The 19,065-nt window shown below is 37.0% G+C and overlaps 1 protein-coding gene across 1 annotated transcript in view; it reads left to right on the top strand.

Annotated features, from left to right (window-relative positions):
- Positions 1-19,065, top strand: part of XKR4 (XK related 4) — a 447,141-nt gene that overhangs the window by 271,243 nt on the left and 156,833 nt on the right. The gene's annotated exons all lie outside the window — the stretch shown is intronic.

The raw sequence follows: 19,065 nt of genomic DNA, 5'->3' as shown, positions 1-19,065 counted from the left end.
AACTTGGCCTCTGTACCATATACTACTGGTGGACACTTCAGACAGGACCAAAAGCCAGCCAGAAATACAGCACACCAATGAGCTAATGAGGTGCCTGAGGACCACCTCCTCATACCCTCCTCCCTCTCTACTTGGCCACAGAATAGATGCGATGGGTCAAATGCCCCATGCCTATGGATATTTCAGTTAACTTTTAAAACTATAAATGTCCAAAGGTTCTAAAGTTGAGCATTAAAACCTGCAAGGCAATATCTTGTCTTTTAAAAAGAATAAAGGACTACACCACACACAGACATGGACACACGCACACACACTTAGAACTTTCCTTCTTTGTCACAAAATCAATCCTACAAGGCTTAAGATAAAGGTTCTGATTCAATCATATTCACAATCTACTGAGTAATATGAACAAATATTTTATTAACCATTTTTTTAATATGGTTAATAATTTTTACCAGTGGTCTCTTAATTATTTGAAGGCTTGAATTTAAGTGATACTGTGTCAATATTATGTCAAATAGGAGTCACGGCTGTATTTGCTCCAACCCATTCTTCTCCACTTCAACACATATTCTGCTATAAAAATATTAGTATACTAGAACTCTTAGAAAAAACAGTATTTGGGGAAGAAATGTTTTTCTCTCCCTCTCTTTATATGCTAGGTACCAGTTGCTAGGTACTGGGTTAAGAATAAATAAAGAATTTCCTTTCACGTTTAGTATTTTCTTTACCTGCTTCAGCTGAACTTACCAAATTGTCAAAAGAGATCCTTGCTATGGTACGCATTATAGAAAAAAGTATTTTGTGAATTAAAAAACTCTCTTATTTCCTACTCTTGAGGAAATATATAAAAAGTACCTATTTATGTAATAAGTGTCTTTATGAGACAGACTTATATAGGAAAATTAAACCAAAAATAAGCATATCTTATAAATTTTCACAGAAGAATAAAAGTAATAAAAAAGAGGTTTTTCTCAAATATGAGATGCCAACTAAGTATGATTTTACTTTGCGTAAGCTTGGAATGCTATTTACAAACCATAATATATAGTTACTAGGCTACTATTTTTCTCTGAGGACCCAAATGTATTCTAATTATCTGAGCAGGAGATAGAGGTAACAGAAATCCAGCTCCTGAGTCAAATATGTGCATAGAAAACCAAAGCCTCATTAGAAGAAGTGTTTTAAAGGCAGTGTTGTCCTTGAGGAAAAAAAAATAAAAGTATGGTAAATAAGGAAAAGGTGTTTAGGTTCTTGTCCCATTCAAGGATTTCTTAGGAGTTCCTGAATACATTCTCCTGTCTCTCTTTACTTATCGCAAATATTCATAACATGCACATGAGAGGCACACTGCAAACATGGTCATTGGTTTGGGAGTTCTTCGGGGCTTCTTGGTGAGAGGTGGCACACCCAGGCTGCTGTGACAGCGGAAAGGGGGGCAGTAGGAGGAGGCAGCCCTGCAGTGTGGGGTAACAGCTCACTCCTATTCCTCTCTGAGTGAGGAGCAGCCCAGACTGTCCTCAGCTGTGACCCCTGAATGCTTGTGTCAATATAATGTCACCCATTCATTCTTTCCATTTTAACACACATTTTGCCCTTTTAGATGATAAGTAGGAAATAGAATCTAATTTTAAATCAATTGTCACTAGGAAAGTTTTTCACCATAAGTAATACAGGCCAAAATGTTTGTCATTCAACATAAATGGAGACAGCAGAAAATGGAGACAGCAGACACCTGAGGTTAAAACAAGGTGTTGTTGCTTAATACATCCAAACCTTATTCTTAAGATGACAAACCATACGATTGTGTTACTTTATCAGTGCCCACTGTAGATATATAACATGAATGTTATATGCAAATAGAATGCAAAGCATTGTTTGTAGCCAGGCTACAGAAGAAAAAAACTGCTGCTGAAATCACTATTTATTGATATTGTTTCTTTAAAACTGTTCTACATAGATTTTTTACTCTGCATTTTTACAGATAGTAAAGATAATTAGAATATTTGTGCATAATATTTTCATAGCTATTAATGATTTCCAATTCAGCTATTGATATTTCAGTAGTTAAAATTTGATTAAACATTATTTAAGGACTGAAGTGTTTATTATAAATATAGACTTTCTGAAACATGAATTTTATATATCTTATTTCCTTACAAATAATTTAAAGATTATCTCATATTATATTTTATATTAAACATATACTAGCTGTATAATGCTTAACATACTGAATGTTTGGAATTTTCCTTCTAAGCTGGTTTCTTTTGTCATGTTATGTTTAGATCTAAAGTTGGTAATGTGGGAGGCTGTGACTTTAGCTCAGGTTGCTCTTCGTACCTGGAAGATACTGATGAAGAAGTTAAATGAAATTTAAACCTTCAGAAAATCATTGGACTGATTTTGTATGTGTTTAGGTATTGGATTATGTGTGGGAGTTTGTGTGTACATCTTCAATAATAATTGTGAAGAAATTTCAACATCAAAAAATTGTTAGAATGAGATTATGTTGACAAAAATGTGACCTTTCATGATGTAAGAAAAACTACATCTTCCATTAACATGCTTCCCAAGGCAATAAATAATAAGAATGACTCTATCAGAAAATGAATCAGTCATACAGTAAGGATGTCAAATGTCTTCTGAATGTGTTTACCTTAGAGGAGAAGGTGGAACCCATGGGCATTTCAGAGTGGGTTTTTATCAGGAACATGTCCCACTGCCACTAACGGGAGCTGCATATTTAAATCACGCCTCTCTGATGCTCAGGGCCTACTTCATCTTTGGTGGCAAAACTTTAAAACATTTGTCCTTCTTAAATGATACTCTTTTTAATTATGAGTATATTGTAATTATGCTAAATTTTAACTGTAAATATAGCTTTTTATGAATCCTCCTTGACATCTGTCAGAATATCTAAAAAGAACAGGCTTTTCATTACTATAAACTGCTTTGTTCACCTATGCCTTCTTCAGACATACTTGTCTATCATCAACACAGCAAAGTAGACTCCTAAGAAAAACCTTAGTGAGACTCCCAGCTTTCACTACCCACTCAAAGCCCAACCTGGATCCTTTCAATATTCAGGACATTTAGGAAGTGTCTTGTTTCTCAATAGAGTGGTGATCTTCAACTGCCTCTCCAGAAAGTCAGGCGAAGGTTAAATTCAACACAATCAGAATACTCCTTAGAATAAAATGCCTATTGAAAATGAGAAGTAAAGTCACAAAACCACCTTTAGTTATTAGGGTAAAAAAGACAGCATTATAGATGACTCTGAAACATCAATAACCTTGGTGCAAATCAACTTTCCTATAATGAGCAAAACATGTCTGTGAAACTCATCTTCTCATTTAAGCAGCCTGTGGGGGAGGGAGGGTTTCCTCTCCCCTCAGATAAGGAAACTTGGCTCTGAAGCTAAATGACTGTAAGAAGCAGAGGGGAGACAATATTTTCCAGTGAAATAATAATAACAAAAATGAGGAATCAAGAAGCTGCTTAGCTTGTCTTCAAGTGTACAAAAGGTCATTTTTCCAGACACGGGCCATCAGCCATCTTCCTCTCCCCCAGTATTGGAGTAGACACGAGGTCAGAATGCAATGCAAAGGATGTGTATTAGAGTAGGAGGGTAACCTACAACCAGAAATTTCTTGTCTTTATATCCAATTGAACCAGTCAAAAGCTAACTTGTGGTGTCACATGGACCAAGCTGTCCACTTCTTGGTAACTGGAGTACACAGCACTGTATCTCCGATAAGCATTCTAAGTTTCCAGACTTCACTGGTGGGTTGGACAGAGCACAGTGAAAGCATTTGTGGGATTTGTCAGGTCAATTAAGCAAATGTGCAAAGGTGGTCACAATGAGGGTCCTTAATGGAAGAGCAAATAACAGAGCCTACTGTTACATGCATCCGTCTATGACCAAGGGTAGAATTCCGAGCCTCTCAAGTTTTTTCTGCCACTCTTATGGTTCTAAGTGATCTTACACTTTTGATCCTGGTCAGGGGGTCTCTTTGTCTCCTGGTTTTCAGTTCCAGACCTGAGGCCTCACCTTAAGCTCATCATTGTCAGTTCTCACCAAGGAAATTGCAATTCCTTACAAAATATACTAATACTTCACTATTAAAATTTCTTCTCTTTTTGAAACTCGGCTAAAGCCTAAAGGTGCTTAATATAGAATATAACTCCAAGACTCCTGAAGCTATTAAAAAATAATTGTAGCTATTAAAAATAATTTAAAAACACCTCTATAAAATAGTAAATTTCACATTTTTGCTTCTATTCCAGGAATACTACTTTTTAGTGGAATAGAGAGCCCTTATTCATATTCTTCTAAACTTCTATAGAAAACAAACTTATGGGTCTATTCCTCAGTATTTATTTCTCAATCCCCTATGCAATTTATTAGATAAAAACATAACAGAATGCTAATCTAGCTTCTTTGAACAATCCAACATCCTCCCATATTTGTTAAAATCAAGTGACAAATATCAGTCTTCTTTTGCTTTCTGTATGGGTGGTTTGTCTCTAGAACAATTGCCATTGCTAGTTAGTTAAGAAGCATTTGGACTCTTTGTCAACATGAACAAAATTTTCTGTTTTGAGAAGTAAATTATTACAAAACCAGATCTACCTGAAATCAAACCTCTTGCCATATGCTCTGTGTAAGCACAGAGTGGAATTGCATGACAGTTGTCAAATGGTGAACAAAAGCTGGAGATCTGCCGACTTGTCTCAGGGGTTTGCTTTACAACTGGCAGGCAGGTGTTGGCACCACCTGCACAGGAGGTAGCAATGGCAGAGAGGAAAGGATGTGATATTGAAACACAGATTTATGTTTTCATCCCACACTGACCTGGGGCAAATTTTTTACCATGTTTTGAGGAATAAATGAAAACATGTGTGACACATAATACATGTTTATAGTCATACTGATTGATTCTCTTCCATTTCAACTCTCCCTTCTAGCAGAAGATGAAAAATAAATTTAAAATAATATGACCAAAATGTCATAAACAATTCATACTTTTAAAAGATGGGAAAAGCCAGTTGTGAATGTAAAGCCCCTTTATTTTCCCCATTTTTCAGAGCACAAACTTGAGAAAAAACAAAGATGACATTTCTTCGTAACTAACTTATGGGCAGGGTATGACACTCCTGATGTTCATTACTGCTGATTTCGAGAAAATAAAAAACTATACTGTTATCTCATAATGATGCTAATTTAGTTAAATAGCATAAACCACTGCGTGCTTCCAACTGGAAGGAAATTTGATATCATGTAAGCTATTTATTGACCTCATAAAAAACTTATGAAGGAATACAATTTGAGATATTTTCTCCATTTTTATTCAATACACATTTGGTGAATTCCTGCATGAACAAAAAATAATATAAGTTGTACAGCTCCAATGATGAATGGGAACTGGTCAGCCTGGGAGGGCCCAGAATGGAAGCCATCATATAAGCAAATAAACCCAACACAGTAAGATGCCTGTGGTACTGCAGGTAATGCACAAAGCCAAGTGCAGGAAATGATGCCTGGTTCAAGGATAGCAAAGGAAATTCTTCTGAACTGACATTTATTAGTAAAATTTTAAACCACAAATATAAGTTACCTTGGAGAAAAGAGGGTGGATTATTCTAAGAAAAAATAACATGAATGTGCAAAATATATTTCAGGCCAAGGGGTGGAGATACCTGTATCTATATCTATATCTATATCTATTTATCAATCAATAGATAGATAGATAGATGGTGTGCGTGTGTGCATGTGTGTGTATATGTATGTGCACTTACACAAGTGCATTGAGTAAGTTTAGAATTTTTAAGTGGCCAGATGAAATTATTCTAAGGACTTCTTCAACAGCGTGGTCAAATTTCTTCAAGAAGGCAATTCTATTGTCCAGTGACTTGCTGGCATTAAATGTGCAGCAGCAGCTGTGGCAGCACCCTTTACCTTCTCTGCTGCCATTGCTCTGTGCCATAACATGATGGAAAAACAAAAATAGCCGTTTATCTCTGTCTCAGAATCAGGTTTTCAAATATTATTCATCAAATGAATGAAAGTAATGGAACCCAAAGGAAATGTACAAACCAATTTTACATACATAGGTTAAAACTGGCAAAGCATCATGGAAATGTTGACCTGTAATAAATGTGATCCAAGACAATTACAGAAGAGAAGAGCCTTGGCTAACAGTGAGGGAAGATATAACATAAAGCCATGCTTTTTTAGAAGTAATTAAATTTCCAAATGCCATGAAGGAGAAATTGAAGCATGTTCACAGGGTGACCAGGGTGGTCAGGGAACTTACGGGAAGAATGACTGAGAGGCTGATGACGCTAGGACTTTCAGTAGGGAGGAAAACAGAAATCTCTGGGAAATCTGAGTTGTCTTCAGATATTTGAAAGACTGTGTGGAAAGGATAGATTAAATTTGCTCTGTATGGTCCTCAGGGAATGAAAGAAAAGCAAAGGACAGGCACCGTGGCAGGGCAAATTTCAGAAACTCTCCCCCCATCAGAGCTGGCCTGTGCTCAAGGAGCAGCAGCTTTTGAGAACCCATCAATATACATAAAGAATGAGGGTGTCCTGTGACTTAAGGAACAAGAAAGTGGAATGTTGCCCTGACTGGTGTGGCTCAGTTGGTTTGAGCATCATCCTGCAAAGTAGGTTTGATTCCCAGTCAGGGCACATACCCAGGTTGCAGGTTCAGTCCCCAGTGGTGCATGCACACATACGAGAGGCAATGAGAGGCCATTGATCCATGTTTCTCTCCCTTTCTCCCTCCCTTCTCTTCTCCCTAAAAATAAATAAAATCTTAAAAAATAAAAAGGTGTCAATCAGATCAAAGACTTGTGTCACTTTGCTTTCTTTGTATCCTCTTGATTTTGTCTCTCTCCTGAAATGATTTAGCTTCTTATGTCTGAATAAAATGTGAAGGCCATTCAGAGACAGCACCTTTCATACCCGATAAGAAACAGCACTGGCTTTTAAGGTTGGTTACCAATCTGATTCTCACTCTCATATTTTTCCAAACACATTTGGAATATTAACATGGAATAATTAATACTATCACATTGGTGATTATCAAGAAATTTTCTGCAAACAGTGGATAATTTTTTTGTTTCATTTGGTTTCTTTTTGAAAAGATAATAGAAATAGATGGATGATTGGGTGGGTGAATGGATAATGATGATGGTAGATGATGATAGATATAGATAGATGATAGATAGATAGATAGATAGATAGATAGATAGATAGATAGATAGATAGACAGATAGATAATGTTCATAGACTTTGAGTTCTCTTAGGTGACCCTCACACATATTTGAGTCTCAAGGTGGCTTGGGTCCAAAAGAGCTGAAAAGAGAATCCAGAGTTTAGGGTATCATTGGTTTTCCCCATTTACTCTTAAAAAATTAAAATAACTTATTTCTAATGACATCTAATATTTATTGGCTACTTAATATGTACCTCATCTCTTCTTATTTTTAATTATTCCATCTTTTTAATAGAAGATTATATGTATGTATGTATGTATGTATATATGTATGTATTTCTGGGATAATTAGAGCTGGGCAAATGTAATAAACAACTGTAGCAAAATACTTAATATCAGAATGTCTGGGAACTTGGTCCAGTTGCCATTTCTCAGCTGTATAACTCAGACCACTGATCCTTAAGACCCTCCCAGTGTAAGTATGTCCTGAATGTAGGCTATAATATTACACTATGAAATATGCTGTGGGAATTTGTCAATGATTTGGTTACTATGGCCTATATAATTTGATAATTAGGGCCTTAAAATTAACATTAAAATTAAAAACTTCTAAGCAAATCACAGAATAATAAACAGTTGCCAATAGAAATTAACAAATGTAAAATCACAGTAGGAATGAGTCACTAATTGAAATGTAATTTTTGCTCATAAAATTGACAAGGATTTTTTAATGATAATATATAATGATTTAAGAAAATAAGGACACTCATACATTGCCAATTGGCCGAGTCTTTCTAAAGAGCAATTTTGCAGTATATCTCAAAAGATTTAAAATATTGATGATACATTAGCACTTAACTTTATATGAAAGTTCATTACAGCATTGTTTATGAATTTCAAAATAGATCAATAATCCATAATTTTACTCAAAGATCACTTTAATATTTTATCATAAACTTTCTAGTCTTTATTCTGCACTTACACATACATGCACATACATACATATATGTTTAAAAGTATTCATTGAATACTTTGTATATTCTGTTTTAACATGCATTTTACCTTTACAACATATACTAAATTAATGCACTATATTTTGTTTAAAATCCTGTTGTTGGACATTTGGGCTTTAACCATTTTTTATATTATAGATAAAGCTATATTGTACATCCTTGTAGCTTATTTGTAGAGAATTGCTTGTACATGTTCTTTGCCTATAGTTATTTTAAAAGAACAAAAGTTTGACCAGGACAACACCCTGGCACTCCTCACATACCACTCCTGCCCCTGCTTCCTAGTGCTGGGGCTTCCTGCCTACTGGATGGATTTTTATTGATGAATATTTTCCTGTTTCAACATTTGTTGGCAGGACTTATTAAGGAGTCACTATGTTCCACAGAAGGCCATGGATTTTTCTTTCTCCATGCTTTGCTCTAAAAGCATTCATGCTGAGTCTCTCAACCACAGGACACAGCATTTGAGGATGGGCAGTTTCCTCCAAAACAAAGATTCAGGCATTTTGAAACTCCAGGAATGAGTGAATTCGGCATGAAATTCCAACATACAACATGGGTGAAACTTGAGGACATTATTCTAAGTTTTTAAAAAGCCACAAAAAATGAATACTGTGTGATTCCACTTACACCTAGAATCGTCAAATTGAGAGACAGAAAATGGAAGGCTGGTTGCCAAGGATTGGAAGGAGAGGGAAGTGGGGAACTGTTTAATGGTGCAGAGCTTCACTTTGCAAGATGAAAAGTCCTAGCAATGGATGCTGGTGATTTTTGCACAACAAAGTGGATGTATTTAATGTTACCAGACAGGGGGCCTGGTCCTAAGTGGGTCTGCCTAGGGTCAGCTGGTAGTGTATGGGTCTTGACTTCACATAGGAAAGATTTCACAACATGAGTCCAGATGACTGTGAGGGTATGTTTATTAAATCTTGGGTCAGGGCTTAACATAAAAGAAGCAATAGGAGAGCTTACATTGGGCTGCCTTAACTCACCAGGAAGTCAGAGAAAAGGGAGTCTTGGGGACAGGTTCAGGGGATTAGCCTAGGACAAGCTGCCCATTGCTCCCCTGATTGGAAGTCTCAGGGTCTCTTAGAGTTTAAGAGATACGTGCCTGTGAGGGAAGAGAAGACAGAAGAGCAGAAGGGGAATGGCACAGCTGCTCCCCAGAGGGAGAACAGGCATCCTAGGTCCTTTGATTAAGGCTTTTATCTTTCTCATGCAGGAATCTTAGGAGTGGTCTCAGGGAAGGTGTTTCAGCAGGATAGTCATCTGCTGTCCAGGCATACTCTTTCAGGGTGGTGATCTCTAATTGGTTAGTGCTGGGCATGGGGGTCCTTAGTGATTGCAGCTGGTCCTGGCATCGCCTCCTGGTTTTTCTGCTTTTCTGGGCCTGGAGCTGAAATACAGCAGAGGCCTGTATGTTATTTCTAGGAAGATGAACTTCCGTGTCTGGCTGTAAATTGGTCTGCCAATTTGTTCAGCTATCTGTCTCAGTTGTCTGATTCCACTTGCCAAAGAATTTTCCTAGCTTCTTACTATCTTGCCTCACTTTACTGAATTGCTCATTTATGATGTTAAAGATGGTAAATGTTATCTTATGTGTATATTTTACCACAATTAAAACAAACAAAAATTCACTCAGGACTTAGAAATAGATTTTCTTGCCACCCTTGGTTTAAAAGTTTTTAAACTCTATAGGTGCATTATTGGAAGACTTGATTTGGTGTCTTATGTGAAACTTTTGAGGCCAAATATTTGCTGTTTTATTCCTTGGGAAGAAACCTATCAGGTTAGCTGTGATCTCCTAGTGCTACCAAAACAAATGCTTCATTGCACTGGAAGGGCTTAAGCCCCTGCCGACCACAGACCTGGGAATACAGTTTGTAGCCTTTTGGCCTCTGGGAGCAGAGCTGAGGGTATGCACAATCTCTTAGCAGGTGGGAACTAGAAATAATATAGCTGAGGAGGCATTAGTGAGAAGCTCTCTTTGTAATGCCATAGGAATCCTGAATTTAAAATCCCTGTGAAAATCACAAAGAAGTTAAGCATTAATTCATTAATTTTTTCAATCCAGATACAAAGGCTGTCAATATTCTCTTCACAATATATCCAAATATGACACTTTCTCACCACCAATACTACCGGCTCAAAGCCACCATCTCCTCTAGACTAGAACATTGCAATAGTCTTCTAAACAATGCCCCTACTCTCACCTTGCTCCACAATCCTCTATTTTCCATGCAATAACTCATTTTAAAATGCAAATCAGATTCCTTATTCTTATACTCTAAACTCCTCCAGGGACTTCCCATTTCCCTTAGAAAACAATACAGAATTGCAAATTGCAAATATTACATGTGCTTAATATGTTTATGAAATGAATAAAACAACATAAGTTAATTGAATGCCTACTCACCATCAGAAACTGAGCTGGACTTGGATTACAAAGACAAAAGACATTCCTTTCCTTTCCTTTTTAAAATATATTTTATTGATTATGCTCTTACAGTTGTCCCATTTTTTCTCCCCTTTATTTGCCTCTTTTTACACGGCCACTCCCACCAGCATTCCCTCACCTTAGTTCATGTCCATGGGTAATACATATAACTTCTTTGGCTTCTCCATTTCCCATACTATTCTTAACCTCTCCCTGTCTATTTTGTACCTACCATTTATGCTTCTTATCCCCTGCATCTTTTTCCCCATTCTCCCCTTTCTCACTTCCTGCTGATAACCCTTCCTGTGATTTCCATTTCTGTGATTCTGTATATGTCCTAGTTGTTGGTTTAGTTTAGTTTTGGATTTGTTTGGTTTTTATTTAAGCTTCAGTTGTTAATAATAGTGTTTGTTGTCATTTTACTGTTCATATTTTTTATCTTTTTCTTAGAAGTCCCTTTAACATTTTGTACAATAAGGGCTTAGTGATGATGAACTCCTTTAACTTGACCTTATCTGGGATGTACTATATCTGTCCTTCCTATTCTGAATGATAGCTTGGTTGGATGGAGCAATCTTGGATACAGGTCCTTGCCTTTCATGACTTCCAATACTTCTTTCCAGGCCCTTCTTGCCTACAAGATTTCTTTTGAGAAATCAGCTGAAAGTCTTATAGGAACTCCTTTTTAGGTAACTCTCATTTTCTCTTGATGCTTTTAAGATTCCTCATCTTCAGTCTTGGGTAATGTAATTATTATGTGCCTTGGTGTGTGATTCCTTGGGTCCAACTTTTTTGGGACTCTCTGAACTTCCTCCAGGTCTATTTCCTTTGCCATATTAGGGAAGTTCTCCTTCATTATTTTTTCAAATAAGTTTTTGATTTATCGCTCTTCCACTTCTGGAACCCCTATGATTCAGATGTTGGAACATTTCAAATTGTCCTGGAGGTTCCTAAGCCTCTCTTCATATTTTGAAAATTTGTTTCTTCATTCTGTTCTGACTGAATGTTTATTTCTTCCTTCTGTTCCAAATAGTTGATTTGCATCCCAGTATCCTTCCCTTCACTATTGGTTCCCTGTGCATTTTCCTTTACTTCACTTTTCATAGCATTCATTTTTTCCTCCACTTTGCAACCAATTCTGTGAGCATCCTGATTACCAGTGTTTTGAATTCTGCATCTGCTAGATTAGCTATTTCTTCATCACTTAGTTGGATTTTTTCTGGAGCTATGATCTGTTCTTTCATTTGGGCCATATTGTTTTTGTCCCAGCACATCTATTACATAGTAAGGGACAGAGCCTTAGGTGCTCACCAGGGTGGGCAACCCATTTTGCTCTATTGTGGCACCGTATGTTGGGGAGGGGTCCACAAGGAAACAGTGCTGCTTGCTCAGCTCTCAGTCAGCTTTCAGTCACTTCCTCCACTACCCACAAGAAAATTGGGCCCTTCTGGTGCTGATTCCCTGGGGGTTGGGGGTTGTGTGGATTCTAGGACCCTGTCTATCTCTCCAATGAACTCTCCTGTGAGGCTGGGAGTTTCTCCTGCTACCTCACCTTCCACAGGTTTTTTCAGTCAAAGGTTTTGAGGCTTTATTTCCCTGCATTGGAAATCTAGGTTGTGTGGCCTGTCTGGCTCCCCAGTTGTTCCTCCTGGTTTATCTGCAAGCAAATGTGGGACCACTCACTCTGCCAGCTGCCATTTTGTCAAGAGTCCTCTCTGCCCTGGCTGCCCATCCCCACCTCTCCTATCAGTCTGGATGAATGTTTCTTCTTTAACTCTTTGGTTGTCAGACTTCCATACAGTTCAATTTTCTGGCAATTCTAAGGTTTTTTTGTTTTTAAATTTGTTGTTGTCTTTCTTTTGGTTGTGCAAGAAGGCAAAGTGGAGCTATCTATGCCTCCATCTTGTCTGGAAGAATATCACAAATGATATTATTTTCTCCCCAAGAGTTTATATTCTAGGATGTGAAATGAACACACACATGAATAAATACAAAAATAATGGCATTTTACCCTGGTCAAAGTCTGAATAAAGATAGTTTAGGCACAGACAATGGGATGTCAGTTCTATGTGGGTAGAAAAAGGATAAGGGAGACATGATAATTGAGTCAGAAAATGGTAGAAATTACAGGATAATAAAGGGTATGAAGAGGCACTCTGGGCAAGATAGCCTCAGGAACAAAGTTAGGAGGTGTGAATTCACAGCCAAGGAGCAGCAAGTGCTTTAATATTATGGGGACATGAGACATATACAGGCAATAGAGACCAAAGGTTAGGTTAGAAAAGATAAATTAAAAGCATTAAACATCTATATTTGCATAGTTTGAGTTTATGCACATTTTCTTGGAACTTGGGAGTCACTGAGTGTTTTACAGTGGGAGACAATGGATTCAATCTATGCATCTAGAAATAATGGGATTGGCCCTTTAAAGGGTTCAGAGTTGATTAGTAGTAGAAACTTCTATTGACTGTCTGCTATTTACTAGGCTCCATGCTAAGTCCCTCATTTTTATGTTATTAATTCTCAGGTCAACCTATGCAATCAGTATTGTTATCTTGCCCCTGCATAGAGGGTAATGCTAAGGCAGAAATACGTTAAGCCTAAGGTCAGACTACACAGAAACAAAACAGAAACCGAAAGAATCAGACTTTAGAAAGAGAAGGGAAAACCATATTAAATATATAAAAGTTTCAGAATACAGTCTTTTTTTTTCTAAGAGCTTATGTGATATTGCCCAAATCACTATGCTTTTAAGGCATGGGACCCTTTTTTTGTTTATTTAGTTATTTTTCAAGTACAGTTTTTTGTCTATTTCTCCCATCCCAGCCCCCCCACCCCATGCTCCCCACCTCCCTCCCATTTCCACCCCACTTAGTTCTTGTCCCTGTGTCCTTTATGCTTGTTCCTCTAAATCCCTCCCATTTTTTCCCCTTAAATTCCCTCCCCATCTCCCCTCTGGTCGCTGTCCCCCTGTTCTCTATTTCACTGTATTTGTTTTTATTTTGCTTGCTTGTCTGCTTTGTTGTTTAGCTTCCTGTTAAAGGTGAGATCATATGGTATTTGTCTTTCAACACCTGGCTTATTTCACTCAGCATAATGCTTTCCAGTTCCATCCCTGTTGTTGCAAAGGGTAGTAGCTCCTTCTTTCTCTCTGCTGAATAGAATTCCATTGTGTATATGTACCACAATTTTTTGATCCATTCATTTACTGACAGGTACCTAGGTTGCTTCCAACTCTTGGCTATTGTAAACTGTGCTGCTATGAACATTGTGGTGCATAGGTTCTTTGATATTGATGTTTTGGGGTTCTTGGGATATAATCCTAGCAGTGGAATTGGTGGATCAAAAGGCAGGTCGATTTATATTTTTCTGAGAAAATTCCATACTGTTTTCCATAATGGTTGTACCAGTCCGCAATCCCACCAACAGTGAACTAAGGACCCCTTTTCCCCTCACACTCTCCAACATTTGTTGTTTGTTGCTTTGTTTATGATAGCCATCCTGACCGGTGTAAAGTGGTATTTCATTGTGGTTTTAATTTGCATCTCTCTGATAGCTAACGATATTAAGCATCTCTTCATATGTCTCTGGATATTCTGTATGTCCTCCTTGGAGAAGTGTCTGTTCAAGTCTTTTTCCCATTTTTTAATTGGGTTAGATGTCTTCTTAGAGTGGAGTTGTGTAAGTTCTTTGTATATTTTGGAGATTAAACCTTTGTCTAAGGTATCATTGGCAAATATGTTTTCCCATACAGTTGGTTTTAAATTTAATACTGTTTTCTTTAGCCATGCAGAAGCTTTTTATTTCGATGAGATCCCATTTGTTTATTCTTTCCTTTATATTTCTTGCTCTAGGGGACATATCAGTAAAAATGTTGCTGCGTGGAATATCTGAGATTTTCTTGCCAATGTTCTCCTCTAGGACTTTAATGGTGTCACTGCTTATATTTAAGTCTTTTATCCCCCTTGAATTTATTTCGGTGTATGGTTTCAAGTTTCATTTTTTTTGTATGTAGCTGTCCAGTTCTCCCAACACCATTTATTGAAGAGGCTATCTTTACTCCATTTTATGTTACTGCCCCCTTTGTCGAATGTTAATTGACTGTAGAGAGTTGGGTTGATTTCTGGGCTCTCTGTTCTGTTCCATTGGTCTATGTGCCTATTTTTATGCCAGTAACAGGCTGTTTTGATTACAGTGGCCTTGTAATACAGTTTGATATCAGGTATTGTGATCCCTCCTACTTTGTTCTTCTTTCTCAAAAGTTCAGCTGCTATTTGGGGTTGTTTATGGTTCCATATAAATTTTTGAAGTGTTTGTTCTATGTCTGTGAAACACGCCATTGGTACTTTAATAGGTATTGCATTGAATCTGTATATTGCTTTGGGTAGTATGGACATTTTGATGATGTTAATTCTTCCAATCCATGAACACGGTATATGTTTCCATTTGTTTGTGTCTTCCCTGATTTCTTTCTTCAGTGCTGTGTAGTTTTCTGCATACAGGTCTTTTACCTCCTTGGTTAGGTTTATTCCCAGATATTTTATTTTTCTTTTTGCTATATCGAATGGGATTTTTTCCTTGATTTCTGCTTCTGCTGACAGAATACAGTCTTTTATCAAATGTGAGAGGTAAGGGAGGTTTAAGAACCTAGCATACTCCCTAGGCTTGTAGCTTATGTGACTAAATAAATGGTGATGTGGATTACCAGTATAGGAGATAGGACAATTTAGAAAGACAGTGATAAGTTTCTCTGAATATGCTTGTTTTCATATACCTGAGGGAAATTTGGAAAGCATGTGTACATATGGGTACGCAGATGGACACACATGTCTGGATCTCAGGGGAGGGTTGTGCTGCGAGTGGAAATTGTGCTCTTTCACAGAGTCCAAAAAGGAAAGCATTCCGAGAGATCTACGCATGCATGGGGGCTCATGGAAGACAATTAGAAGTTGAACTGTGTCCCCATAAAAAAAAAGTTGAAGTCCAAATGCTCTGTACCTGTGAATGTTACCTTCCTTGGAAACAGAGTAAGATCTTTGCAGATGATCAAGATAAGAAGAGATCTTTGGGTGGGGATCTTAATCCATAATTACTGGGTTTATAGAAAGGAAAAATTTGGACACAAACTGACACAGATAAAAAAAGAGATAAAAACTGAGATTAAGGTGATTCATCCATAATCTGAGTAATGCCAAAGATTGCCAGCAAACCACCAGAAGCTAGGTGAGAGGCATGTAGTAAAGTCCCCTTCACAGCCCTTAGAAGAAAGCAAGCCTGGCAACACCTTGATTTCAGACATCTAGCCTCCAGAACTGGGTGACAACAAATTTCTGTTGTTAAAGCTACCAACTTGTGGTACTTTTTAAAAGCAGTCCTAGGATACTAATACATACAGGTAGAGAGGTATCTGCATGAAAGAATGAGTGATTATTGATGATGATTGAATAAATAGTATCAGTTCAAAAACAAGTTTGCCAGTCAGAGAAGCAGGAAAAGCTCTTCTGAGGCTATTCCAAGAAAATAGTGAGCTTGTGAAAAGGCACAGAAGTATAAGAAGGGAAACACCAGCAGTATGCTCTGGGCAGAAAAAGCTGCAGCTGTGGTTACGAGAACACAGGGATTTGTTCATGAAAGTCCCTGTAAACTGCACTGTAGCTCACTTCATCTTTTAAGTGATAGACAGCAATCAAAGACTCAAAAGAATGATTAAATCTTTTTTGTGTTTTAAAATGCTACTGTTTTGTAAATATAGTGGCGATGTCAGCATCACTTTTGAATCTACCAAAATTATCTCATTAAAATAAACAGAGCAAAACTGAAGAATCATGGAAAATATCTACACTAAAACATAGAGCTGAAATACCCCCATAATTATGTAGGAATAAATTAGTGACAGCTTATAAGAATCATGTGATATCAGCAACTATGCAAAAGAAGCAGAGGGAAGGCCTTGAGACAAGGAGAACCTAACAGGCACTCTCTGGAAAGTGCAGTGGGCCAAATGAGAGGACCGAGAGAGACTGGAAAGGTGTTCTCAGGAGTCTGATGCAAGAGTGAGTCCAAGGGGACCGTAACACAATAAGGGTTAATGCTATTGGAGCAGAGTCATTCCTAACAAACCGAAGAGCCTTCCTTGACAAACCTCCACATTAAGAAGAATCTGCAAGGACTAGATTCCAAACGGAGCAGGATAGGGACAACCACAAGCAATGGAACAGAAGGAAGGTGAACAGAGGCCCTTGATCTCAGGAAGTTAACAAGTAATGTTATTTTTATCATTTCATGAGGACAATGGAGGAAGAACTCTGAAGCTTTGACACCAGTAAAGGTATCTTAGCACACTCTCCCCTCCTAAAAGTACATGAAAATTAAAGTAAGCAATTTTTAAAACAAGATAGCTCAACATTATTATGTGGAAGAGAGTAAAAATACTGATCTTCCTACAGATAATCAAAGCATACCAGAAAAACACATGCAGAAAACAGATAAAACCATAAGCCAAATATTTCAAAATAAGCTGAAAGAAATTAAGAGAATTATCATAATTAGAAAAAATCAGAAAGGAAATAATTTGAAAAAATAACATTTTACAAGATACTATAACTCAATATAGAATTTTAATCTGTTAAAAAATTAGGTCAGAAAGGAAAATTCAACCATAAGCATGTGGCACAAGTCAAACACCATAATTCAAAGATAAATAGATGGAAAAGGAGGAAAAAATTTTATGAGAATCAACTTCAGAGAAGCTAATAGATATAGAAGATAAAGAAGATAGAACATAAATAAATAGGAGACCCAAAAGAAGAAAACCAAAGCAGTGGATTAGAAAAGAATTACTAAATGCTGTAGTTCAAGACCACTTGAAACTACACATTGAAACCTGAAACTACAGAATGAGGAGGCCTAACACATTCCTGAGAAAATGGATGCAGCACAGCCAATATCAAGTTACATTCTCATAAAACAACAGGTCTTTAAAAGAAGCAAAATACTCTTTGGACATTCAAGCAGAAAAAGCAAGTAGCTTACTAAAGAAGGAATATAAGATTTTTGTCAGACTTTTCTATAACAACACTTTTTTTCTAGGAAACAATAAAGTAGTAGATTTAATATGCTCAAATAAATAAATTGCAGCTTTTATTTTGCATGGCATATGCATGGATTTTACAACCTTACAGCCGGACCCTCCTGTGGAAAGGGTGCCCAGGCTTTTCTGCTCTTGTACTTCCTTCTTATATCCCTAGTATCATTCTTCTCTCTTGGCATCTAAGAATCTTTGGTTTAGGTAACTCCAGTTTTTTCACAGATTCTAGAAATGTGCACAAATGTCCAATTGAAATTGTGAGACTTCGTAAGATCTGTATAGCAAAAGAAACCTAATCTTCACCCATGGCAAGATTGATAGCCATGAATTTATTTATTTGTTTGTTTGTTTATTTTTTTAATTTTTAGGCAGAGGGAAAGGGAGAAATAGAGCGCAATACACATCAATGTGTGGTTGCCCCTCACAGCTCCCCCAACTGGGGACCTGGCCCAAAACCCAGGCATGTACCCTGACTGAGAATTGAACTGGTGACCCCCTGGTTCACAGGTTGGTGCTCAATCCACTGAGCCACACCAACCATGAACTCTTATAAATATGTAAGAACTCAGAGAATAGCAAGACTATATACCTTTTTAAAGGACCTACTAGAAAATAAGCTTCAGACAACCAAACATACTGTAAAGATTTTGATATAAGGGCTGTAGAAGTATTCTCACCAATGAAAAATAAGGGTAATAGACTCAGAATATTAGCATTTTTCAATCCCTAATGAGTGAGTGGACCTAGGATATGGTGATCAGTTGATGATGATATCATGAAAGAGAACATTAGTGACTTCTCAAGGAAGTACTCCTGAAGGAAGTCCTCAACATTGCCTGCTATAAATGGCCAAACTTGGATATGATCGAAATTGTAACACTAACTACCTGGTCAAAGAAAACACAAAGAACAGATATTAACCATAACACAAGTATACAGTCATCAAAATCAAGACAATAAAAATATGCAAGAAATGAAAAAGAAATGGAAAGGGTATTTATGATATAGAAAAAACTTAAGATACTTATCAAATACTCATCATATGTGGGCATTGTTTGGATAGCATTTCAAACAAACTGTAAAAAAAATACATTAATCAGAAAAATATGAACACTGTGTATTTGATGATATTAAAAAGTATCCTTATTTATAAGTATAAAATGGTATTGAATTTATGTTTGTAAATTATTTTAATAAAACATTTATAGATAAAATATGTTGGTGCCTGGGATTTGCTCCAAAATAATCCAGTGGCAGGGAGCAAAAATATGAATGAAAAGATCTTGGCAATGTATTGATAATT

This window comes from Artibeus jamaicensis, unplaced genomic scaffold (assembly GCF_021234435.1).
Source record: "Artibeus jamaicensis isolate MK-2021 breed Jamaican fruit bat unplaced genomic scaffold, CSHL_Jam_final scaffold_916, whole genome shotgun sequence".
NCBI lineage: Eukaryota > Metazoa > Chordata > Mammalia > Chiroptera > Phyllostomidae > Artibeus > Artibeus jamaicensis.
Note: the sequence above shows the minus strand (reverse complement) of the source record. Positions and strands in the feature narration are given on the sequence as shown.